Here is a 26,949-nt window from a genome sequence, read left to right as displayed (position 1 = left end):
CTCATAGTTGTCTTTACATTGCACAGGAGGCAAATCTACTGGTAAGGAAAAGGCTTTTTGTATTTGGTAGGGAATTAGTAGACAGAGATCTACATTTCTCTTAGTAGATTTTTCTCTAGTGCAGTTTTTGCTTTTTGATTATTATGCCTCAACGAGATCTTCTGGCCAATTGCTTCCTGTAGTAATCAGACTACCTACTGCCAATCAAAACATTATGCACAGCTATCAGGCATTATTATCAACACCTATCCTGCAGTAGTTCTTTTCTTTGTGATGAGTAATTTAATACTCAACACTCTGAAACCTAAAGCTAATATTATGAAGTACTCCAAGGAGACAAATTACACATATCTTAAACTTATGATAATAATCTGGTAGGTTGGAGATGCTATTACACTGTGGGTTTTCAGAAAACAAAACAACAAGTATTTCTGTTCCTGATGGAGCCAAGGATCTCTTGCTTTCCCTGTGCTGGACCTAAGCATGTGCCTGGTGGTACCAGCTCTAGGAATGAAAGCTAGTATGGGCAAAAGGTTGGACTGGATGATCTTGTAGGTCCCTTCCAACCAGATTCATCCTGTGAGTCTGTGGTATTGGTGCACCCTCATTAGCAGACTTCAGCCCACTTTGGAGCTCATCGATTGAAAATGAAACCTTCTGCATTCATTCAGCTGTCAGCTGCTGAGCCAACCCATTCTTTCATTTGGCAGTCGACCAGTGTCACAAGTTTTTGTGAGCTTATAAAATGTTACTGTTTTGCTGAATGAGACTCTCTCTCTCTCATCATAGAGATCCCTCCTGTCTTTCATAGCAATTTTTTGCTTTCATCATCTTTCTCTCCCAGTGATGTTTGCCTACACTGAGCAGTGTAAGTCAAATATTGATCTGCTTTGCTGGCTAGAGGCTTGATAAGCAATACATAGAATCATAGAATCAACCAGGTTGGAAGAGACCTCCAAGATCATCCAGGCCAACCTAGCACCCAGCCCTATCCACTCAACTAGACCATGGCACTAAGTGCCTCAGCCAGGCTTTTCTTCAACATCTCCAGGGACGGTGACTCCACCACTTCCCTGGGCAGCCCATTCCAATGGCAATTACTATCTCTGGCAAGAACTTCCTCCTAACAGCCAGCCTAGACCTACCCCGGCACAACTTGAGACTGTGTCCCCTTGTTCTGTTGTTGGTTACCTGGCAGAAGAGACCAACCCCCACCTGGCTACAATGTCCCTTCAGGTATTTGTAGACATCAATGAGGTCCCCCCTGAGCCTCCTCTTCTGCAGGCTAAACACCCCCAGCTCTCTCAGTGTCTCCTCATAGGGTTTGTGTTCCAGGCCCTTCACCAGCTTTGTTGCCCTTCTCTGGACACCTTCCAGCACCTCAACATCTTTCTTAAATTGAGGGGCCCAGAACTGGACACAGCACTCAAGGTAAGTAACCCCATTGATCACTTGAGAAACATAAATTTAGTTGCCAAATAGGTTACATTTCCTTGGTGCACCCCTCCTAGTTACCTTAAATTCTCCTTAAGACTGAGTTTAGAAATGCATAAGAGGCGAATAAAGCTCTGATTGGCATCAGCTACCAATTAAAGTGACTTTGCAATGAGAAATGCCTTGAGATGGTTGCCACTTTTTGGTTTGTGGGTTTTAGGCCTGATATTAGAGCAAGGTTCCTACATGAGCATTAGAATGCAGAGTTGGATGTAGAGTTTTCTGTTTTGCAGGAGGTATAAAGGTTCTCTCTCTACGGAGACACTGGTGTAAGCTGAGAACAGTGGGAACAGTCCGTATGTCCAGACTAGTCTCTGTTCCCAGCCTCTACTGTCGACATTCTTTGTGTATTCAATTGTCTGTGTTTCCTCTCCTCAGAACAAATATAATTCTTCACTTTAGCATCTCTCACATCTCCCTCTGGCTAACACTGATCTTTATTCTCCATATAATTCCTCTGTCTGGGCTTACCAATAGTTTGTTATTCCTACTAGAGCTTTCAGCTGCCACCTTCTACTTCAGGCATTTTCTCTTTGTCAACTTGTAAACCTTGGATAATTCAGTGCCATATTCATTCCATTGCACTCTTGCCTCCTCTGTGTCTTTACTGTGACTCCCAAGACTGGGTATTGGTTGTACTGCTTTTTAAATAAGAGTTTATTTTGTAGTGGACATCTCCTTCTGAAATGTACTGCTTTCTAACAAGCATTTGGGCAACTTCGGCAGACAACAGCTGTCCTTGGCTTCTGATGTGCAGAGCATGCTCTTGGGGTCATGGTCTTGCACAGACTCAGGTCAGGTGAGGAACTGTAGAGTGGCTCCAGACAGGACCATCAAGTGCTTGGGGTAGAACTCAGAGGGATGGTGGTAGAAGGCTATTTGTGTGCAGATAGACTCATATGATGTAGAGTCATGGTCCATCCAAGAGAAGCAAGAAGTCTTCCTCAGGAAAAGGAGCTACTTCAAAATAAGCCAAGGGGAGTGTGTGTGTGTGGGAAATACAATAATATCTTGCAAACTAGGAATTCTATGACCTGTCCCAGTGCAATGCTATGTCATGAGGGACACTTTCTGTCTGTGCAAACATGAAAGTAATGGATAAGATCAGAGAGGTGATAACACTTACATATGTTGTTCTGACAAGAAAACAGCTAGAATATAGGGTTCAGTTTTCTCCCTTTTCCTGGGAGAAAGCCCTGAGCACTGAAGTGATCTTGAATTCAGAAGAGAACAAAACTGTTGCTGGAATCTGAACTTAAGTCAATCCAGCACAGAAGTCATATACCTTTTGTTTCAACAGCGAGTGAGGTTAACCATTCAAACTAACTACCATGCAATAGATTTTCTGTCTCCAGCTACTGTCAGATCAAGACCAGATATTCTGCTAGAAGTTATGCATTAGTCAAACACAAATTATCCTTTCATCAAATAGAAGTTATGGAGTGTTCTACAGAATTAATTGGATGATGAACTAATGACTCTAATATGCTTCAGATCAAACTTTAGGGTCTATTTGACAGCAGAATCTAAATGCATAAGTGTGGATTTAAATGTCTAAACCTAGGGGCTCAGGTTTGTCTTTTCCAGGCAGTTCCTGTGACAGCAAGTTTCTTAGTATCACAGAGTTTGCTGTGCTTGATTAGAAGGTTCTCCATCATCTCTAAATTCACATCAGTGGGTCTGTATGGGTTCTTCCTTTGTTATCCTCCTAATTAGCTGTGCAAACACATTTCAAATTCCATAAACATTCTATGCTGCAAATGTCATGAATTCTGTAAACACTGTAGTGTTGTAGTACCCCAGAAACTCTGACCAATGAATAAAATGGGAATGACACTGAGGCGCTCAGAGACTCTTAATCTGAACAAACTCCACGTTTAGGACTATTTGTTTACAAGAGCAAGGGCTGAAATTGAAGGGCAATTTTGCTTCTGCTTGTCAGTGCAAATTCATCTGCATATACTAATTTCATATTTCAGCTGTGGTGTTCAAGAAAAGACTGAATGAGGCACTTAGTGCCATGGTCTAGTTGATTGGCCAGGGCTGGGTTCTAGGTTGGACTGGATGATCTTGGAGGTCTCTTCCAACCTGGTTGATTCTATGATTCTGAGATCACGAACCCAACACAACTCAGATGAAAGCAGTGGTGACACTAATGATCTTTTAAACTTTCTTAGTAGTCAACTAAATAAATACATTTAGATGTCCAGTGCCTGGAGTCCCCTCATAGAGTAATTCCTTGCAATGTTTTGATGGCTTAATATATATGAATAAGGAGATTTTGCTTGGAAATCTCTACATATATATGTTTAGAAGGTTAGGTGATACATATATGTGTTTAGAAGGTTAGGTAATGTACTGCTGAACAGCAGAGCCTTATGTCTTCAGTAAAAGCAGGATGAACACTCAAGCCGTGTCCAAATTGACCAGGTATAATCTGTGGTTTAAGACTTCCTTCTCCATTGAAGAGAAAGTCCTGGACATTATCTTAGCCCTAATGACCTCAACTGGAGCCTGTTCACAGCTCCATGTTGATGACTAGGTTTGCAGGAAGAAAAGATGCAACTTGGGACACTCTGTACATACAGTACACATAGCATCATTCCCATGATGGGAACCAGAGATTACATACACACAGTATATTGCTAAAACTAATGCATGAGCACAATGCAATGCATTCACTACAGATTAGAGAGCTTCACTTGTCAATGATATTATGAACATTTAATATTAATGATATTATGAACATTTAACATTTTTAAGTCATGGAGTAGTAGAACAAGTTCATGACAAAGCTGAAAGATTAAACTACAAATGATTGGAAGGTAAATTAACTTTTCCCTTGAGAATAGTAACAGTTATAGATTATCTGATTTGTAATTAAAGAGATGATTGAAATGTGTGTAGGTATATCTGAGTCATATTCTTGACTTCCATAACTTTAGATGAGGCCCAAATTACGCAGTGCTTATGTGATGGTTTGGGTGTTACCTGCTCCTCCACACTTCAGAAATCACCCAGATTAGACTCATCCAGCTCTGGAAATTTGCATGAAGCTTATATTTACAGCTAGCACAATATACAAACAGATATTTACAGTATATGCAATTATATACAGAAATAGACAAGGTAAAAGGTAATATAGAAACACAACAGCCCTCCCAGAAACCTGAGTCCCCAGCAAGGGCTCTCAACTGCCCCTTCATCTTCCCCCTACCCCTCTCGACCTTACCCCAGTCCCAAGGAAGAATGGAGGTTCAGCCAGGGGGTTAGGAAGCAAAGTGGATTAGTCCAAAATGGAGGTTTTGGGTTAGAGAGATGCAGCTCAGCCAGCAGCCCAAGTGAGAGTGGTTATCTAATGTTTTTATTTCTTGTTCCTATACATCTCAGCAAGCCTGTGAGTGAAGTAGACATCACCATTGGTTTCTTTTCACAGCCTGTAGTCTAGTTCTTCTCACCAAAACATTCTAGCCTGCTCCAAACTAGCACAGTTTAGATGTCAAGCAGAGAATAGTTTTATGTTATTGGAAAGTATGCTTTCTACACAAATATCTTCAATGTGAAGATATGGTGAATGGAAGCTGGTATGATTTAGTCCCACCACGGAACTATGAGAAGCTGAGACCTGCTGCAGGAACCCCTATGCACACACCTTCTCGAGACAAAAGATCAACTCAAATTGTCAGGGTGCAGGGTTAGACCAGGTAGCTCCCAATCAAGCTATGAAAGATGCTGTAGGGGGAGAAATTAGCCGTCCACTAAAACCAGACACACAGACGGTTGCTTCTAGTAAGGATCTTGCAAGTTCTGTGCAGAGACTTCAAGCTAATTCATTATATTTTTGCACTGGAAATGTCTTTGGCATTCTCAGAATGCTGAATATTTGTGTTAGCTCCACAAACACCAGCACAGGCTGAAGGTGGGAGAAAGGAAGGCTTATCGTATCATTTTATTGGCAGGCAGCTGGAGCAGACACAAATCAAGGGTGCAATTCATGAGCCTGAATATAATCACCTACTGCCATTGCAAACAGCTAAAGGTGTCCCAAACATCTGCATGAGGCTGGCAGATGCAGGCAGAACCTATAGCATGCACCCAGTCTGCTGCAGCAGAGGTGGGTACCGGGCAGTGTACCAAGCATGGTGCCTAAGTTAGCTTTATGTTTAGAGACCTGAATTGCTCTCTGAATGATTGTTCACAGACTGAATATCTACTGCAGGGCAGGAAGTTGAAAGCAAGCATTGAAAGTTGGTCAATTTGCTTTCACATCTATGCTTCACAAATAGGAGTAATTCAAGTAGCCTTTACCATATGATGGCACAGACATTTTTATTCCTTTCTAACACCAAGCAATGTTCCTGAAAGGAACTCTTAAGTTCCTATGTTTGTATCTTTTTATCATAAAGGGAATCCATTTCTAGGTAGCAATCATGAAATCTCTATGTATTTGTGAATGTTTAAGATATGTGTATTGTGAAAACAACCAATGAAGTGCAGATTTCAGCTCAAGATCTTCATTCACATCTAGAGAAAAAAATTACAAATGTGGTCCTTCTAAATCCAATTTATTTCCTTCATATCATGTTCTTTTTGTGCAGGGTGGCCCTTGTTGCTCTCTGCAGCTACCTGGGGGGAGGTTGTAGCCAGCTGGGTTGGTCTCTACTCTCAGCCACCCAAGGACAGAACAAGAGAACACAGCCTCAAGTTGTGCCAGGGCAGATTCAGACTGGATGTTAGGAAGAAGTTCTTCACAGCAGGAGTGATTGACATTGGGATGGGCTGCCCAGGGGAGTGGTAGGGTCACAATCCCTGGAGGTGTTTAAAGGGAGGCTGGATGAGGCCCTTGGTGCCATGGGTTAGTTAATTAGAAGAGTTAGGTGATAGGTTGGACTTGATGATCTTAGAGGTCTTTTCCAACCTGCTCAATTCTGTGATTCTGTGATTTTCCTGTGCTTGTGAAATCCCATCAGGATCAGTTTAGCATAGATATTTCCTCTCCAGCCCACTCTAACTGCTGTCTATTAAACGACTTTGTGGCTTCCTGACACTCTAGGCAGCTTAATTGAAAATGTGATTAAGTGAGATAATCGCCTGTTGTACAGCAAGAAGGAGAACTTTTATGGGAGAGCTGGTTTTGTCATCCATCTCTGCCAGGCCACTGTAGTTTGGTGTACACTTGAATTGATGTCATTGCTAACAAATCAGTCCCTGCCCATCCTTTGCTATGATTATGTTTTCCACTGACATTTCTGAGAAAATAATAAAAATCTTTCAAGTTACTTAAGGATAAGATCCATAGTACCAGTATCAGCTCTGGGTGATCTCTAACTACATCTCACTAGTGAGGATTTAGCCAATTGAGTTGTTGTAGCTTAACTAAAATAGCTTCAGCAGAGTTGGAGGGTATATCAGCTGTCAAACAAGATAGGAGATATCTCTCAGAGATGTGGAGAGCAGCTCTCTTCATTGAGCCCTATCCTATCACATAACATAACCAGAAGTTTTGACTTGAGAGAAACCCTTGAATTCGCTCTGATGTCACAGCTGGACACAAAATGAGGATGGTGGTTTTCAGTTGGCTGCTCAGTTATCACTGTGTAGGACACACACCTCTCTATTTCCATTGGGGGGCTGCACTCTTGAAAAGAGGCCTTGGGTAGATTTCCTAGTCTCCTAAACCAGACTGCTGTTGAGTTCACAGGCTTGAACTCTTGTTACTGAAGGCAAGATCAAGCAGTCAGCAAGGAGTTTTGATTTCAGTAAAGCATTTGACCATTTGACACTGTCTTCCACAGCAACCTTCTGGCTAAACTGAAGCAGTGTGGTCTGGATGATCAGGTAGTGAGGTGGATTGCAAACTGGTTGAAGCAAAGAAGTCAGAGAGTTGTGGTCAATAGGATGGAGTCTAATTGAGACCTGAAACTAGTGGAGTCCCACAGGGGTCAGTACTGGGACCAGTGCTGTTCAATATACTCATCAATGACCTGGATGAGGGCACAGAGTGCACTGTCAGCAAGTTTGTTGGTGGCACCAAACTAGGAGTGGCTGCCACACCAGAAGGCTGTGCTGCCATTCAGCGAGACTTGGACAGGCTGTAGTGTTGGGCAGGATCACCAGTGTCTACATTAGTGTCAAGCATCAATGGGTAAACAAGACATACTTCTGAGTGATCTGTGATCTTAGAGGATTATGCATTTTCAAATCTCAATCCTGGATGAACACTGTATTAGAAATGCTGAGATGCACTAATAGATAAACAACGTGTCCAGAACACCTTGGAAGATCACAGGAAAGAGAGGCTGGAAGGGACTTTGAAAGATCATAGAATCACAGAATCAGTCAGGGTTGGAAGGGACCACAAGGAGCATCTAGTTCCAAACCTCCTGCCATGCTCAGGGACACCCTACCCTAGAGCAGGCTGCCCACAGCCTCATCCAGCCTGGCCTTAAACACCTCCAGGGATGGGAACTCAACCACCTCCCTGGGCAATCCAGTCCAGGCTCTCACCACTCTCATGATGAAGAACTTCTTCCTCACATCCAGTCTGAACCTACTCATCTCCAGTTTTGCTCCATTCCCCCTAGTCCTGTCACTCCCTGTTATCCTGAAAAGTCCCTCCCCAGCTTTTTTGTAGGCCCCCTTCAGATACTGGAAAGCCACAAGAAGGTTACCTGAGAGCCTCTTCTCCAGACTGAACAGCCCCAACTCTTTCAGTCTGTCCTCATAAGAGAGCTGCTCCAGCCCTCTGATCATCCCAGTGGCCCTTCTCTGGATGTGCTCCAGGTCATCTACTCCCTCCACCTCCTGAAGGGAAGATAGGTATAGACCTGTGACATTCCTGACAGACACCTGTCTAACCTGTCCTTTAAAAGAACCCCACCAGGGATAAATATCCTAGAGACCCCTTAGGCAATCTATCCCAAGGCTTAACTAGAAAGTTTTTCCTAATGACTATCCTAAATCCCCTTTGCAGAAATTTAACCTCATCAATTTTTGTCCTATCTGCCAGGGACATGGAGAAGAGATTATTCTCTGCCTTTATGAATATACTTAACAATTATGAAAATTTCTGACTTCATTTCCCTTGCATAGGCTTTGCAATTCCAGGAAGTAAAAGGAGACTAGTGAGAAAAGAAGAAACTGGGAAGCAGTACAGTGCAAGTATACAGGTATAGGAATCCAGATCTATAAACTGATATATGCAGGTGTAAAACTGATATATAATGGATATATGCTTTATAGACTATAAAAACCAGTAAGAGTGCAAGTTAAGACTGCCAGAGGAGAACTAATTTTAGACAGGGATCATATTCAGACAAAAAAGCTAGAATTTGTTAGCAGGTCTTAGTCATCTGCAAGGCTGATTCTGAGTACAGTTGTGTTTTGCAGAAGTGGCATCTGGTTTCTGGTTTTGTTTGAAGGTGAATGGAGTGAAGCTGGAGGTGGGTAGGTTCAGACTGGATGTGAGGAGGAAGTTGTTGAGCATGAGAGTGGTGAGAGTCTGGACTGGGTTGCCCAGGGAGGTGGTTGAGGCCCCATGCCTGGAGGTGTTTAAGGTCAGGCTGGATGAGGCTCTGGCCAGCCTGATCTAGGGTAGGGTGTCCCTGGGCATGGCAGGGGTTTTGGAACTAGATGATGCTTGTGGTCCCTTCCAGCCCTGACTGATTCTATGATTCTATGTGTTGGGACTAGGGTAAAAATGAAATGCAAATTATTTTAATTGCATTGGGTAATATATAAGATGCACCTTCACTGTCAAAGTGATTTGAACCAGAAGGAGCAGACTGATAAGGTAGAACAGTTGGTGCTGAAGCAGAAAGAGTAAATGTGTACCAGATGCAGCACAGGCCTGGGACTGAATGCTGCTAAGCAGTGGGGGCATTGTGCAAGCTCTCTGGAGCACACTGAGTTAGCTTTGCCACACAGGAATACAGCTGATACATGCCACTGTGTGATGTGGAGCAAGTAGAGCAAAGCTCAACAAGGGAGGACAGTAAGGAAATCCACTTTGAAAATGCTGTCTTGATTTGAACTAAAATGCCAATCTCTTGCTAGGTCAAGAAAGTGCTAAGTTTTGCTCAGTGCATCATTTCAGCAGGTGATCTCAATTAAACCTTGAAACTGGCTATCCAAAGTGGAATGATTTCCCTAATCAGCACAAGCTTCAGTCTGTGGGGTAGTTCTTCCTTTAAATCACTGTGTTTTCAAAGACAGACTATATTTTCTGTAGTATGTCCCTGGAGGTGTCAAAGAAAAGCCTGGATTAGGCACTTAGTGCCATGGTCTAGATGATTGGACAGGGCTGGGTGCTAGGTTGGACTGGATGCTCTTGGAGGTCTCTTCCAATCTGGTTGATTCTATGATTCTATGTTCATTAATATAATTCCCCTCTTCCCTTTCAACTGCTGTTTGCTCCTTTGGTTTTGCTGAGATGTTTTTTTAATGAACTATGGACTTGCTTCAGCCATCAAAGGACAACAGGACATCAGATCAAAATGGCCAGAGTGGACCCCCATCACAACTAAGATAAAAACTGTGGATCTTCAGTCTTAGTAAATGATGCACCACCAGCAAACATCTGTCTGAGACACAAGACTGTCAAATAGCCTTTGATTATTTCTTAGTTGTTTTTTGCTGACCCCTAAGGGAAGCAGATTTTTTAAAAGAGAGTGAGGGAAACCACCCTAAGAGACTGCTTTTGTTGGCTAGGCAAGAAATGAAGAGCAGTGTGGGCAATGAGGAGAAAATTACAAGGATCCAGGCAGGATAGTGGTGCCTTGATAAGGATTTTAGTGTTGAGTCCAGGAAAACAGGCAATAGAAAGGAAAAGCATATAATGGACACTGCCCTGGGAGCAGTCTCTAGTCTTAATGTGACTTTTCTGGTATTTCTTCCATTTTCCAACATAATTGTTTGTATGATCACTTGGTCTAGAACAGATGTAGTGGTTTGGGTGCTCCCTGCCCCCCTCACACTTTGGAAATCACCCAGACCAGATTCAGCCGGCTCTGGAAATATGAATGAAGCTTATATTTACAGCTGGCACAATATACAAGCAGATATTTACAGTAGATACAGTTATAGACAGAAATAGACAAGGTAAAAGGTAATACAGAAACACAACTCCCCTCCCAGAAACCTGAGTCCCCAGCAGGGGCTCCCAACCACCCTTCCACCTTCTCCTACCCCTCTCAACCTTACCCCAGTCCCAAGGAAGAATGGAGGTTTGGCCAGGGGGTTAGGAAGCAAAGTGGATTAATCACAGAGACAACAGAAGTGCAGCTCAGGCAATGCTCCAAGAAGAAGCAGTGCCTTAGCTATGTTTGGATTCTTCTTCTTATACCTCTCATCAAGCCTATGAGTGAAGTATACATCACCCTTGTTTTCTCTTTCACAGCCTGTGATCTAATTCTTCTCACCAAAACATTCTAGCTAGTTTCAAACTAGCACAACAGAGAACAACACTTTCTTCCCCCCTACTAAACTTTCAGCCAGGTCAATGGCCTGGTCTGCTTTGCTGTCTGACCACAAAAATGACCATTGGAGGATGTGGTTTAGGAGAGGAACCAGGGAATTACTTAAGTCATCATGGTCACCTGAAAAGCTCTGTGTAAGCTTAGTATAGCCAAAGGTGAGTGAAATGCAAGCCAGGCTTATTGAGATGAATGACAATAATGTTATTCATCACTGTGGTTTGGGAAGCATTTAGCATGATTTAAAATGGAAGAAATGCCCAAATATAGAGACCTATCTTGATATCACTGGACACAAATCTCCTTTAAAGTCAGGATGCAATTCATTTTGCCTGTCTTCAGTCATCTAAAAGTTAAACGTCTAAGCAGTCACCCCAGGCTCCCTTTGTAGTCAGTTAGGAGAAAAAGCTATTTCCAGAGGGTGATTGATCCCTCTTTAAGGTGGAAGTCTGATACAGGTTGCATAATTTTCTGAAGGCTCCAGTTTCTCCTCACTGGCTGAAAAAAAAAAGCAGCAGGTAGATGTCTAATTTTCAGGTGTTTAATGGTAGATGAAATAACTTCTGTCTCAGGGAAACTTACCATTTGGGTACCACTGCAGACCCATGTGGTCCAAGTTGTATTTTGCTTGCCTGGCCAAAGCACTAAGTGGCCTGTACATAAATCAGACATAGGTCAATGACAAAACTCCATTACCCTGGGGGAGTAGGAGTCAGTCAATAATGAGAAACTACACTTGCTGACCGAGATGGCTCTAATAATTCTGTCCACTGAGAACTTCTGATTTGTGAGATATATCTACTTTTTTTATCAAGAGGAAGGGTTGGATTGGGTGTGAGTTATGTCAATGCCTTGCCAAACATAGCAATCATCTGTTTTTTTTTTTAAGATTTAGAACGGATATTATAATGTATCACAGTATCACAGTATCATCAGGGTTGGAAGAGACCTCACAGATCATCAAATCCAACCCTTTACCACAGAGCTCAAGGCTAGACCATGGCACCAAGTGCCACGTCCAATCCTGCCTTGAACAGCTCCAGGGACGGCGACTCCACCACCTCCCTGGGCAGCCCATTCCAGTGTCCAATGACTCTCTCAGTGAAGAACTTTCTCCTCACCTCCAGCCTAAATTTCCACTGGCGTAGCTTGAGGCTGTGTCCTCTTGTTCTGGTGCTGGCCACCTGAGAGAAGAGAGCAACCTCCTCCTGGCCACAACCACCCCTCAGGTAGTTGTAGACAGCAATAAGGTCTCCCCTGAGCCTCCTCTTCTCCAGGCTAACCAATCCCAGCTCCCTCAGCCTCTCCTCGTAGGGCTGTGCTCAAGGCCTCTCCCCAGCCTCGTCTCCCTTCTCTGGACACGCTCAAGCATCTCAATGTCCCTTCTAAACTGCACTAAGTGCCTTATCCAGTCTTTTCTTGAAGACCTCCAGGGACGGTGCCTCCACCTCCTCCCTGGGCAGCCCATTCTGATGGCAAATCACTCTCTCTGGGAGGAACTTTCTCCTAACACCCAGACTATACTTCCCCTGGCACAACTTGAGACTGTGTCCCCCTTTTTTTTTTAAGCTACAAAATCCAGTCTTCACTCAGGAAATAGTATTTTTGTTTACATGTGATGAGCTTGTCTTTCGCCCATCTTTTGGATTAATCAGTTTGACTCTATCACAACAAATGACATTTGTGTTCTTCTAAGCAAAGAGCTAGACAAGATGTAATTAGAAATACTTTAGCTGACCTTTTATAAACCATGATCCCCCCCAAAATTGTTCAGTTTCACATTAAAAAATAGCCTCACATCTTTTGTGGGTACAGACAAGATTACAGAATACTTTTATTTTAGAATAATTACACAGTGACCTTCAGTGTTATTTGCAAAGGTCATATTCTCTTCACATACCCTTGGTTTCCTTTCAGTTTTCCCTTTTGTCCCACCAGACATAAATTTAGCAAAGGAAGAAGAAAGAGAGAGTATTTTTTTCTGTGGTTGAAAACTGAAGAAGATAGTTCAAAGTCCCCATAGGCATTCAGAGGGCTGTGGGCTATGATAGGCTATTTTCTACCATTTAGCTCCTGTATTATCACTACTCCTTTTTCTTCATTATTCTCCACTTATCACATGCAGCATCACTACAGAGCCCAAATAGAGAGTTGTAATTACCCAGCTGCCACCTGATAGTACCCCTTCTATCATCTTTATCTCACAAGGCCTTGCTGTTTCATCATTGGATAAAACTTGCCCGTGGCAATGCCTGCGATAGTACATCTCAGAGATACATTTAAAGTTTACTCATTTATCGCAGAAAAATGCTGAACCCATGCAATTATTAGATACACTTGCCAATTTATTTGTTCACTAAGGCTACTTTAACTCCTTTTTCTATCAGCTATTTGTTCTGTTCTTCTTGAAAACACTGGGGTCACCATTGGGCACCGAGATGAAATAGGAAATTTCTAAGCCGTCCAGGCAGAAGGCAGACTCATTGATAAAACCAGACCTGTGCTTTCCCCAGATATATAGTGTGAAAGGCCTGCATTTTGTTGTGTTTGCTCTTCTATCACCCCACCAGCCTAACTTGTGGGTCACATGGCTTCAGCATCCCATGCTCCCAGACTAGATTTCATGCACTCTGCCACAGCTGTCAGGCCTGATTCAGAAATATCACATTTGGGAAATAAGAAATCTGCTGACAAGTGTAAGAACTGAGCTTAAAAATGTGAGGACATAATGTCATAGAATCATAATCATAGAATCAACCAGGTTGGAAAAGGCCTCCAAGAGCATCCGGGCCAACCTAGCACCCAGACTTGTCCAATCAACTAGACCATGGCACTAAGTGCCTCAGCCAGGCTTTGCTTGAACACCTCCAGGGATGCTGACTCCACCACCTCCCTGGGCAGTCCATTCCAATGCCAATCACTCTCTCTGGCAACAACTGCCTCCTAACATCCAGCTTAGACCTCCCCCAACACAACGTGAGACTGTGTCCCCTTGTTCTATTGTTGCTTGCCTGGCAGAAGAGACCAACCCCCACCTGGCTACAGCCTCCCTTCAGGTAGCTGTAGACAGCAGTGAGGTCCCTCCTGAGCCTCCTCTTCTCCAGGCTGCACACCCCCAGTTCCCTCAGCCTCTCCTCACAGGGCTACATCTCAGGTGCTCTCCTGGACCACCCAGTCTCAGCAGCTTAGTCAAAGCACCACGGTGCCTTCACGCAGGAGGGTCTGTGAATCTCTCTGCTTGCATCACACTGCCCCCAGAGCTGGAAAGCCAAGGCATGTTGAGCTTGGCTCTCTTCGTGCATATCCAGTTACCTTAAGGTTGAGTATTTTCTTGTACAGAGGTGACTGCTCCTCTCCTGAATCCCAGCTGGCCCAAGAAGCAGCACAACAACACTACATAAGAGTTATTATGCTTGGCTGGATCTCAGCTGGCTCTGCATCCCAACATCCATTGTTTACCAGCCACCTGGACAAAACCCCCAAGGGTAACTTAAGAGTTGACTATGTAATACACAGTGGGAACGAGGAACTTATGAATGAGAGTCAGAGAAGACAGAAAGCAAAGAGCATTGCCAGAGCTCGTTGGTGGCAAATTTAGAGGAGGAAACTATGGCAGAATTGCCACTCTAAGAAGGCTCTTTCTCACAGGTAGAGATACCTGTCTCCACATGGACATCTGCTGTGGGATATTACTTCTGAAGCTTGGTTTCATCCAAGACAACCCTCTCTGGAAGCAAACGTGGTAGAAACTTCCCTTCTTTGTCGCGTGTTGCTGCCATCAATGGTCCTGTGCTTACAATGATCACAGAATCATAGCATCAACCAGGTTGGAAGAGACCTCCAAGATCATCCAGTCCAACCTAGCACCCAGCCCTAGCCAGTCAATCAGACCATGGCACTGAGTGCCTCAGCCAGGCTTTGCTTCAACACCTCCAGGCACAGTGCCTCCACCACCTCCCTGGGCAGCCCATTCCAATGCCAATCACTCTCTTTGCCAACAACTTCCTCCTAACATCCAGCCTAGACTTTCCCCAACACAACTTGAGACTGTGTCCCCTTGTTCTTTTGCTGGTTGCCTGGCAGAAGAGGCCACCCCCCACCTGGCTACAATGTCCCTTCAGGTAGTTGTAGACAGCAATGAGGTCCCCCCTGAGCCTCCTCTTCTGCAGGTTGCACACCCCCAGCTCCCTCAGCCTCCCCTCATAGGGTTTGTGTTCCAGGCCCCTCACCTGCTTTGTTGCCCTTCTCTGGACACGCTCCATGATCTCCATGAGGTGAAAGGCCTGCCATCATACTCCAGTTCTGGGCCCCTCAATTCCAGTTCTGGGCCCCTCAATTCAAGAAAGATGTTGAGGTACTGGAACATGTCCAGAGAAGGGCAATGAAGCTGGTGAGGGGCCTGGAACACAAATCCTATGAGGAGAGGTTGAGGGAGCTGGGCCTGTTTAGCCTGGAGAAGAGGAGGCTCAGGGGTGATCTTATTACTGTCTACAACTACCTGAAGGGACATTGTAGCCAGGTGGGGGTTGGCCTCTTCTCCCAGGTAACCTGCAATAGAACAAGGGGACACAGTCTCAAGTTGTGCCAGGGTAGGTATAGGCTGGATGTTAGGAAGAAGTTTTTCACAGAGAGAGTGATTGGCATTGGAATGGGCTGCCCAGGGAGGTGGTGGAGGCACCATCCCTGGGGGTCTTCAAGAAAAGACTGGATGAGGCACTTAGTGCCATGGTCTAGTTGAGTGGCTAGGGCTGGGTGATAGGTTGGACTCGATGATCTTGGAGGTCTCTTCCAACCTGGTTGATTCTATGATTCTATGATTCTATACTGTCACCACAAGTGATTTGGACAGGTCTGAAAGTAGTCAACCCAACCACTGAATTTGTATTTAATAAATCCATGCTTAAACATCCATGCCCTGGCCTGTGTGCATCTCAGTTTCTCCTTTGTAAATGGTAAAATCACAAAACTTCCTCATTCTGGGGAAAACAGCTTTGTGATTTGCTCTCATTACCAGGATCGCTCAGGCTAACCACACTGTCCTGGCACTGCAGAGTGAAAGGGGATCTTGAAGATGTTCTGGAAGAGATGATTGCCTGAGATGCCCTCTGTAAGATAAACACCCAGCTCTCGCTGGGTCTTCTATTTGCCTTCCAAACATTACACATACACCACACCCTTCGGAGAAATTCAGGCAGCTTGAAACTTAAAGAGTGTTCACTAACGTGAGAGAAGCCTGTAAAGGTTTCCACACAGCTCCCACCCACTTGAGAAAAAAAAATAACTAGAGAATGCCAAGCAATTAGTGGAAATTGGCATTGAGTACTGGCTCCACAGTATATCTTAGGGTATCTTCTACCCCCCTACCAAGCAGCTCTGCACAGTGTTTGTGTGCATCCCGACACAAAGCAGCATATGGAGACATGGATTTCTAACTAATACTTTATTGAGTTTCTATAAGGTTCATAATTTTTTTATTACTTCTTAGCACTCAGCATTTTAGTATGGAGATTACTATAGCAGTTACTAGGAAAAAAAAACAACAAACCAACCAGCAAACCCAAACCTGTTGCTCTTTTAAAAGCAGTACTTTTAATTAAGCAGTCAATGCATAGGTGAAATCGTGTGCCATGAGATGAAGTTGGTTTGCAAGTCTGTATAAATGCTGACAGAGAAGACTGAGCAGTTCACAGGTCCTAAAAGCCCTGTATTGCAGGCACAGCACTCATTTCACCACATATATACCATAGGTAATATTCCCAACATGAAATTATTAATGTTGTTTAAATGTTTGGCTCCATTTAAGAAATTCTAACTTTGAAACAGAGCCAAACCAGCTGTTGGCTTTCTTCAGTGAGCCAAAACCAGCATACGGCCTTCCAGATCTGGCTGCTTCTTCAACAGGCACCACATATTTTTCCTTTTGAAGAAGGCAGGCTCGAGAGGTAGCATGGAATCACAGGATGGTGTGGGTTGGAAGGGACTTTAAAGATGATCTATTCTGAACTCCCCTACCAAGGCTACAGACACCTTCCACAAGACCAGGTTGCTCAAGGTCATAGAATCATAGAACAAACTAGGTTGGAAGAGACCTCCAAGCTCATCCAGTCCAACCTAGCACCCAGCCCTAGCCAGTCATCTAGACCATGGCACTAAATGCCTCAGCCAGGCTTTTCTTGAACACCTCCTCTCCTCACAGGGCTGTGCTCCAGGCCTCTCACCAGCTTCGTGGCCCTTCTGTGGACACATTCCAGCACCTCAACATCTCTCTTGAATTGAGGAGCCCAGAACTGGACACAGGACTCAAGGTGTGGCCTGACCAGTGCTGAGTACAGGGGCAGAATAACCTCCCTTGTTCTACTGGCCACACTGTTCCTGATGCAGGCCAGGATGCCATTGGTTCTCTTGGCCACCTGGGCACACTGCTGGCTCATCTTCAGCTACTATCTACCAGCACCCCCAGGTCCCTTTCTTCCTGTCTGCTCTCCAGCCACTCTGTCCTCAGCTTCCCTTTTCTACCATACCTGCTCCTTTCCCACCCCACACTGTGTTTTGACCTTTTCCCCCCAAACCCAGAGCACCTGGGTGCTGTTGAGACTCCTCCCACCCCAGGTGTGGCCACTTTGCCCTCCCTCCTCACTCCCCTTTAAAATCAGCTCCAGGAAAGGCAAGCCTCAAGCTTGCCCAACTGGGCAGAGGGATCCTCCTCACATCATCACTGGTGAGTCCCCTTGATGTGCACTGGGTGAATGGTGGAGGTGATCTAAAGGCCGGGGGGCCTGGTGTGGCCCCCCGGCTAGGCAGGATAGGACGCTTATGATCATATCACCCACAAGTTCTGGGTCTCCTTAGGCTGAGCTTCTTTTTGTTACACAAATCCAGGCAAAGGGGTTAATATGGCAAGCAGGCAGCCACAGACTGAGACTGCCCTTATCTTTGTTTCTGTCCTTATTTTCATATGTCTCAGCAGAATGAATGGGCAATGTAGACATCACTGTTATTTTCTTTTCACAGCCAATGATCCAGTTTCTCTCATTAAAATATTGCAATCAGCTTCAAACCAGCACATTTCCCAAGGCAGAGCTCCTCAGGACCTCAGCGGCAGAATGCTTAACTTTTCCTGCTCAAGGACTGCTACAGAGTACTGAGAAGCTTTTGGTCAGGTTTCCTCCCTGCATGTTTAAGAGGGTAAACTAATCATGAGGAGCAGTCTCATTACTTCCTCTCACTTCCTCCTGTGCATAGAGACCGTGATGGTGAATTTCCAAATGGAAAGAAGTCTGGCTTGATATGCCTTTACCAAGCATGGTTTTAGATATGTGGGAGCAGAAAAGCACAGTGTGGAAACAGAGGAGCTGGTTTATGCTCTCTAGATATGTGGAGGAGCAGGGAGTCACTTTCTGACACCCCTAGGCATGCTCTGCAGCTGGTCTTACATTTCTGTAGCCTAACCCTTGCCATCTCCAGCTGAACTCCTGTTCCCATCAGTCTCCTGCAGACTCACCAAGGGCTTTGGAGGTTAGACCCTTTGTTGTCACTAACAGTAATGACTGATTTCAGAGCACAGCATCACTACCTGATGTTTGCACTTGAGCAGCACCAAGAGAGATGTTGAGATACTGGAATGTGTGGAGAGAAGGGCAACAAAGCTGGTGAGAGACCTGGAACACAGCTCTTTGAGGAGAGGCTGCGTGAGCTGGGGGTGTGCAGCCTGGAGAAGAGGAGGCTCAGGGGTTACCTCATTGCTGTCTACAACTACCTGAAGGGAGGCTGTAGCCAGGTGGGGGTTGGTCTCTTCTGCCAGACAACCAGCAACAGAACAAGGGGACACAGTCTGAGGTTGTGCCAGGGGAGGTCTAGGCTGGATGTTAGGAGGAAGTTGTTGCCAGAGAGAGTGATTGGCATTGGAATGGGCTGCCCAGGGAGGTGGTGGAGTCAGCATCCCTGGAGGTGTTCAAGCAAAGCCTGCCTGAGGCACTTAGTGCCATGGTCTAATTGACCGGATAGGACTGGGTGCTAGGTTGAACTGGATGACCTTGGAAGTCTCTTCCAACCTGGTTGATTCTATTGCATCTTTGTAATCTTCCTTTACTTTAAATACCTTTTATTTATTGCTAAAATTACCTTTTAACTTCCAAATCAGTTTAAGGCTGTTGTTTGACTCCTTTTACTCTCCTGCCTAAAATTTTCCATAAGGGGAGAAGGAGACAGGGGAAGGCATCCTAAATTCTGTTCTGTTGGGCTTGTGGGCTCCTGGAAAGCTTAATGGGCAACACTTCCTCTGAACCGAGATAATGAGAGCACAGTGGAAGGTTAGTCTCACATCTTCCCTGGGAAATAAGCATTTTTAAGGACATTCCTCACAGGGATTTATCAAGGCTAGCTACAGAATTTTCTTTTCACATAATATTTTACCTGGAATCAGAAATTAAAAGAACTTTATGGGTGCCAGGCATTCAGGTAGATATTTGCTTTGGAACTTTGTAAATGTTGGCTTCAGGCATTGGTAGGGTTTCAAGCTAGTTAGACATTCCATTGTATTTACTGGTCCCTACTGATAACCCTAAATCAGTGGGTCATATTTTATCCTGGTGTAAAGACCCCTTTCTCTCTAGTCTTATTTCTTTCTGCAACATGATGTGAATCACTTTGTTTCATGACTTCAGTTAATTATCATGTCAGCAAAGCTAACTGTCCCACAAATCCCAGGATCATCTAGAGTGGCCAAAGGATTTCTAATGCTGGCTTTCCAGTGCAGCAGTTGATTTTAATGCTAAATTACATGTTTTTGTAAGCAGCTTTCCCCTCAGCTCTCACCCACTTTCAGAAGTGTTAGATGAATACCATTCAGGTCTGCTTTCAGACAATAAAGCCTGGTCTTACAGGCTCTGCCTTCACTGCATTTTTAGTTGTGGCATTCAGAATCGAATATTAGGGAAGGACTGAGTGGGACACTTTTAGCCAGGAGTGATATCATTAACTGTCATACTTCTTGAGTCTTGTAAGCTGAGAGGTAAACTAAGCGGAGCTGTAAATTAGCATCACTCCTTTTGCTTAGAAAATGTTCATTTCCCTCCCCTCCTCCCAAAACTCAGTTTATCCTTATATACACTAACCAGAGACTGTCATTTTCTAGGGAGAACTTTTACCCCTATAAGAACAGATGGTGTCAGATGCATTTTTCCTTCTCTCTGCTAGACGAACCCCTACGAGAGATCTCACTCTAAGCTCACCAAACTGCACAGTTTCAAGTCCTTCCCTTCACCGTGCACCCCTCTAGCAGTTCAAAGGGTAACATTTCAAGAGTTTCACTCCCTTTAGCCTCATCAGAAATCTGTGAAATCATTTTCAAAGCATTTTTCCTTACAACAGATCTAAAGATGCCCGATACTTCAGTAATCTGGTAAACAGCAAATAAAACTCTCGGGCATACTCCCTTGATACTTCCACTACTTTGAAAGACAAAGGCAAATTGACTGCCAGATGAGAGTTCTCCAGTACATAAATCCTTGTCTGCAAAGCCACAGAAACTTTGCACAATGCCTTTATCTTTCCTCTCTTTGACTGCGGTGATATAATGGGGACACTGTGTTCAAACAGCTATTTGCTGGAAAAACTGCAAACACTCCAAAAATTAAACCTAGCACAATTGCATTCAGGCTAATGAAAGCTGGGAATGCTACAGAGGTGACGCTCTCCATCTTCACGATGAGGGTGCATTATGGGACCTGTCATTCCCCACCACTCCTGGCTGCCAATCTCCTGTAGGGAGCAGTACTAACAATACCCAGCGCCTTCCCAACCGCGGGGTTCATGTCACAAAAGGGCAGTGGGCTGACGAATGGGGAGGGCCAGCCGGGGGTGGTGAGAGAGCAAAACTACACGATGCCACTTGAACAGGGCTGAAGTCTTGAGCCTCTGTGTCTCGGGGTATTGATAACTACTTTAACCCACATCCTCAGGCAGGACAGTTGACATGCAGGGAGTCCTTGCTGGAAGGTAAAGTGGGAACTGGCGCTTTTGCTTGTAACTGTCAACTACACTTGCAACAAACTGCTGTACAAATACTTTAATTACCTGCTTCTCTTCCCACCTTGAAGAGAAACAGGCCAGAGGCACAGACTAGCGGAGTTCAAAATCACAGAATGAAACACAAAACGGTTTAGGTTGGACAGGGTCCTCAAAGATCATCTAGTTCCAACCTCTCGCTGTAGGCAGGGACACCTCCCACTGGAACAGGTCTTTATACTTTCTCTAAGAACTGTAAAACCATAAAAAGACAAATTTCTCCAGCATTTTATGTGAAAAGCAGTAAAAGCAAAGCTACCTGGGACAAATGCATCAAATAAGTGTTATAACTTCCAGATATTTTGAGGGAAATCAGTATCTGTCCAGAACTTGCTTATTTGCTCAACCCTTGACTCTTACAGCTGAAGGCGTCCAGTGTCAGATGCCAGAGTTCAAGAGGGTATCAACTACAACTCTTTGTTCAGTACATCATTAATCTCTTGAGGAACTCTGTCGTCAGAGCGCAGCCCTGCACACCAGCAGTCAACAACAGGGGAGTGAAGCTGATGGTGAGTGCTCACATGAGTCAGCTGGAAGCATGGGATGAACAAAATTCAGCAGTGATCTGACAAAGCTGAGATGAAACAGGATTCAGCTCGAGGCCAGGTGATGTGACACAAGCTAATTAGAGCCTCCCTCAGGAGTATGAGATGAGACCTCTGGACTAAGAGATGGACTACTTTTGTTTCAGTGACCAGTGGTGGTATGGAGAGTTTCGCTGACCTTAAGGTCCTTTGAATCTGACCCAGCATAGGCTATCAAGGTTTATATTCTCAAAAGTCCCTCAAAACTCTTTTAGGAGCTGAAGTAATGCAGGAAATCAGAATGAAGCCCAGGGAATAACCTCGCAGAAAAGGAGCTATTAACCATCGTGACAGACCTAGTACCTTGGAAGGCTAAGGCTAAGACAGTGCATGTTTTCAGCATGGTGTACTAATAACAACTAGCACATGAGCTTCTCCATTTCCAATATACTCCTCCAAACGTTCTCCCTCCTCTTGCTTCATTAAACAAACCAAAACCAGGATCATACAGGGATCATATAGGAATGATGCATCTACCTGACAGCTTAAATGTATGGATTTGAAAATGGGTGCTAGAGGCTCCTGGGGCAGGCAGCCTGAAGACTAGGGAGGTCATTCTGCCCCTGTACTCTGCACTGGTTAGACCACACCTTGAGTACTGTGTTCAGTTCTGGGCCCCCCAGTTTAGGAGGGACATTGAGATGCTTGAGCGTGTCCAGAGAAGGGCGACGAGGCTGGGGAGAGGCCTTGAGCACAGCCCTACGAGGAGAGGCTGAGGGAGCTGGGATTGGTTAGCCTGGAGAAGAGGAGGCTCAGGGGTGACCTTATTGCTGTCTACAACTACCTGAGGGGTGGTTGTGGCCAGGAGGAGGTTGCTCTCTTCTCTCAGGTGGCCAGCACCAGAATGAGAGGACACAGCCTCAAGCTGTGCCAGGGGAGATTTAGGCTGGAGGTGAGGAGAAAGTTCTTCCCTGAGAGAGTCATTGGACACTGGAATGGGCTGCCCGGGGAGGTGGTGGAGTCGCCGTCCCTGGGGGTGTTCAAGGCAGGATTGGACGTGGCACTTGGTGCCATGGTCTGGCCTTGAGCTCTGTGGTAAAGGGTTGGACTTGATGATCTGTGAGGTCTCTTCCAACCTTGGTGATACTGTGATACTGTGTGTGGCTGTAGGCATGCATTAGCCTTCATGAGTGCACAAAAAAGGTAGTTGTCTTCCCACAGATGGAGTGTGACCTGTCTACAGAAAAAAACTCCATTCACCTAGAGTTGTGGAGGATTAGGAACTAATTCACTTCCTCAGTCCATGAACTTGTTGACTACCCACAAATTCGTTCAGGATCCTGTGATGCTGGGTAACTCTCAAGAGCTACAGCCTTTTCTGATAAACCTTACAGTGCAGTGTTTAGCATAGCTCTTTGGCTTCTTACATCATCCTAATTCAAAAGCTAAAGAATAGGGAGACTTCTGCCAACTAACCAAAATAAAAACAGCAGTAGCAAGCCTAGTTACCATTCATTCCCATATATACCACAGCTATGAGCAGAGCATCCTGCAGCTGCTTCTGCCTACAGCCTCAGCACACTGTTCAGGCAGCCATCGTGTAGCAGGCAGCATGGATGCTTTGCAGGGCCACCATTCCACTTAGATGTTAAAGGCAAGACAATGTGCCATTGTGGTGTCTGGTTTTGTGATGTCAAAGTCATGTAAAATCCACTAGTAGGCAATCCTCGTGTTCCAGCATTGTAAGAGGATTTCAATTAAGGCTGTAAAAGTTATTGATTTTTTGATTCCCAGATACCCACTAATTCACCCATCATAGAGTCCTCCTTATTATCATGCTCAATGACTGGTTAAATGTTCTTCCATCTAAAAAACTTCAGTGGGAATTGGATAGGAGATCTCGCCCTGAGTGCTTCCTAGTTCAGATGAAGACAGGCCACTGGAGGTCTATGTCTTGCCCCAATTCTTATGTAATTATTTAATTGATTTTGAAGGAAAGATCTGTGAGACAGAATAAGAAACCTACTCTTTGTTTCATAAATTGGAGTACTGAGGTATCCTTGTGAAAAGTGTTGAGGTGTTGCCTCAAATCTTTAAGCAGGGAGGAAAGAAAACCACATGGACCTGATAGAGAAGGTCCAGAGGAGGGCCACAAAAATGATCAGGTGGTTGGAGCACCTCTGCTACCAGGACAGGCTGAGACAACTATGGTTGTTCAGCCTGGAGAAGAGGAGGCTCCAGGGACACTTAATAGCAGCCTTCCAGTACCTGAAGGGGGCCTACAAGGAGGATGGAGAGAGACTGTTCACAAAGGCCTGTGGTGATAGGACAAGGGCCAGTGGCTTCAAACTAGAGAAAAGCAGATTTAGATTGGGTGCTAGGAATGGGTTCTTTACCATGAGGGTGGTGGAACATTGGAACAGATTGCCTGGGAAGTGATTGGGGTTCCATCCCTGGAGATATTCAAAATGAGGCTCTGGACAGCCTGATCTAGAGGAGGATGTCCCTGCTGGTTGCAGAGGGGGTTGGAGTAGATGACCTTCAGAGGTCCCTTCCAACCCAGACCATTCTATGAAAACCAAATTTGGTCTTCTGGATTCTGAAATGATGAAGTTAAAAATAGTAAACTATAGACTAAAGCCACCATGGATCATTTGGTTGAGTACCTCATGTTATCATCTTTCTTGCAAGGAAAATGGGGCATATATCTTCCTCCCCCAATAATTTTCCTTAACAGTTACTTTTAGGTTACTTTTTCTTGTAACTAAATATCATAACTTGGTTTGCAATAGTTATGAATCAGTATATTACCTCCCACATTTACTTTAAGAATGAGGAAATCTATTTGCTTTTCTGGTTTCTCCCATAACAAAATGGATTTGCTTGTTGGTGCTTTTCCAAAGCACAAAATCTGATGGGATAAAATTTCATGGAAATGAGGTTTTCATTAATAGATCCAGAGAGGGGGAAAAAAAAAAGAAAGAGCCTTTCAAGAATCTATATTACAAGGAAATAGTAACACTGTATAACTTCAAATAATTAAGCAAATGATTTATAATCCATAGTGGAATATGCCAGCAAATACATTTATCATATAAACCATAGAATCATAGAATGGTTTAGGTTGGAAGGGATCATCTAGTTCCAACCCCCCTGCCCTAGGCAGGGACACCAAAATGCAATATATACAACATGTTTCACTCAGAGCCAAAACCCAAGGAAGCAGCAAGATTCCCTTGCATATTTAATAGAATTATAGAAGCACAGAGCCATTAAGGTTGGAAAAGACCCTTAAGATCATCCAATCCAACTGTTAACCCAGCTCAGCCAAGTCAACATTAAACCATGTATATGTTTGTAGCATGACAGCTGTTCCATGCCAATGAAGGGTACACGAATTTATTGCAATAGAAATACTTGGGCATTTTTAGTATAGTGACAGAGAGAGAAAAACATCTTCCACCAGAAGAAGGTTACTAATCACAACAAAGCAGACAGCAAAAGACTTAAGTATTCTTCTTCCTTATTTCATGGGGAAAAAAAAAAGATATGCTCATTATCAGTGAGGATTACTTTTGCCCCAAAGCATCTTTCTAGCTTTACAGTAATCTTAACAGGGGATATATTTGTGTAGACTTAGTTTCAAATGTTCTAATGGTGGGCTAATTAACTTTGTCCTGAATCAGATGTGATGGACTGGTCCATCTCCTAAATTACAGCAGGAGTTAACACAGAACAACACAAAAAACTTTATGTAGAAGCAGTAATATATCACAAAACAACATGCTTTAAACTTCCTCAGACTGTGAACCCATGAAATCTTTCAGCCCATCTGAAGAGATAAATACTTTACAGACACTTTGTAAGCTTCTCTTCATTCTCAGGTGTCCTGCCTACTAAGTTTTCCAGTCCCTCAGCATCTAGTGAATTGGAGGGCAGCGGAGCCAAGAACTGGACAGTATTCAATTCAATAGGCACCATATGGCCACATCAATTATCTTCTCTTGTGGATTTCAGCAGGCTGTAAACCACACCTGGGAGGAAGGAGAGAGGAAGGGACAAAGGAGAGAGGAAGGAAGAAAAGAAGGAAGAAAGAGAGAAAGGAAGGAGAGAAGAAGGAAGAAAGAGAAAGAGATAGGAAGGAAGAAAGGAAGGAGAGAGGGAGGAAGGGAGAAAGAGGAAGGAAGAGAAAGAAAGAAAAGAGGAAGGAAGAAAGGGAGAAAGAGAGAGAAAGAAAGGAGGGAGAAAGAGAGGAAGGAAGAAAGAGATGAAGGAAGGAAGAAAGAAAGAAAGGAAGGAGAGAAGAAGGAAGAAAGAGAAAGAGATAGGAAGGAGAGAGGGAGGAAGGGAGAAAGAGGAAGGAAGAAGGGAGAAAGAGGAAGGAAGAAAGAAGAGAGAAAGGAAGAGAAGGAGAAAGAAAGAAGAGAGGAAGGAAGGAAGAAAGAGAGAAAGGAAGGAGAGAAGGAAGAAAGAGAAAGAGATAGGAAGGAAGGAAGGAAGAAAGAAGAGAGGAAGAAAGAAAAGAGGAAGGAAGAAAGGGAGAAAGAGAAAGAAAGGAGGAATGAAGAGAGAAGGGAGAGAGGAAGGAAGGAAACATCATAATTAGCAGGCAACCTTTACTGAAGACTGAAGCAGTCCAATAGCAGGTAAAGAATGCAATTAAGTTGTATCAAACTGGTATAAACGGATTTAAATCCAGTAAGGCAGCTCCCCACTAGGTGCAACTTCTCAGAAAAAATGGCTCAACAAGACTGCATTACTTAAATTCTTCATCTCACCTTGATTTACTCTTGTTTTACTTCTTCCCTGCAGATCCTCAAGACCCTGTTTCCCCCACCCTAGTAAAGTTTTTGGGTGAAGGGAAGAAAACACACTGTTTATCTACCCAGCTCTCAAGAGAGGCTGCCAGGCAGTTATCAGCTGGAACAAGTTAGTGTTATTATCAATGCTTCTACAATAGGTGACACATTCTCCAGAAGAAACATTCATTGTGGCATCACCTTCTAGGTCACCATAGCCTGGGCTCACGGGTGGCACCATGTAGGCAGCAACAAAAGCCAGTCAGCACTTTGCTCAAATGTGCAGCCAGCACTTTTGTCTAAACGACTCTTTCCAGTTCCTTCCTGCAGCCCTGGGGGGGGAAAAAAAAGGCAGTCATTGTGCAGGCATGGAGAAAAAAGTCCAGCGCCCAGCACCTGTGCAAGAGCTCAGAGTGAATTATACTTATTCAAGTTTGCAAATAAGGGCTGCTACTGTGATTCCTGAACAAAAGGAGCTATTAAGATAAGCAAAACTCTTGCTCCCTTTCCTGCCAGCTGGGTAGCATCCTTATCCTTTCTGTACCTCCAGATCCTCCCTACCACCAGCTGGCTCTGCCCTCTGCAGAGGCAGGA

General features: G+C 44.3%; 1 long non-coding RNA gene across 1 annotated transcript; it reads left to right on the top strand.

Moving 5' to 3' along the window:
* Positions 1 to 17,648: 17,648 nt before the first annotated feature.
* LOC135175724 (uncharacterized) lies at positions 17,649 to 22,020 on the top strand. The gene is made up of 2 exons (XR_010302456.1): positions 17,649 to 17,685; positions 21,395 to 22,020. It is a non-coding gene; the product is annotated as an uncharacterized LOC135175724 (long non-coding RNA).
* The last annotated feature ends 4,929 nt before the right edge of the window (positions 22,021 to 26,949 follow it).

The sequence above is a fragment of the Pogoniulus pusillus genome, chromosome 5 (genome assembly GCF_015220805.1).
Source record: "Pogoniulus pusillus isolate bPogPus1 chromosome 5, bPogPus1.pri, whole genome shotgun sequence".
NCBI lineage: Eukaryota > Metazoa > Chordata > Aves > Piciformes > Lybiidae > Pogoniulus > Pogoniulus pusillus.
The sequence above is the reverse complement of the archived record's forward strand: the minus strand, read 5'-3'. Positions and strand labels throughout refer to the sequence as shown.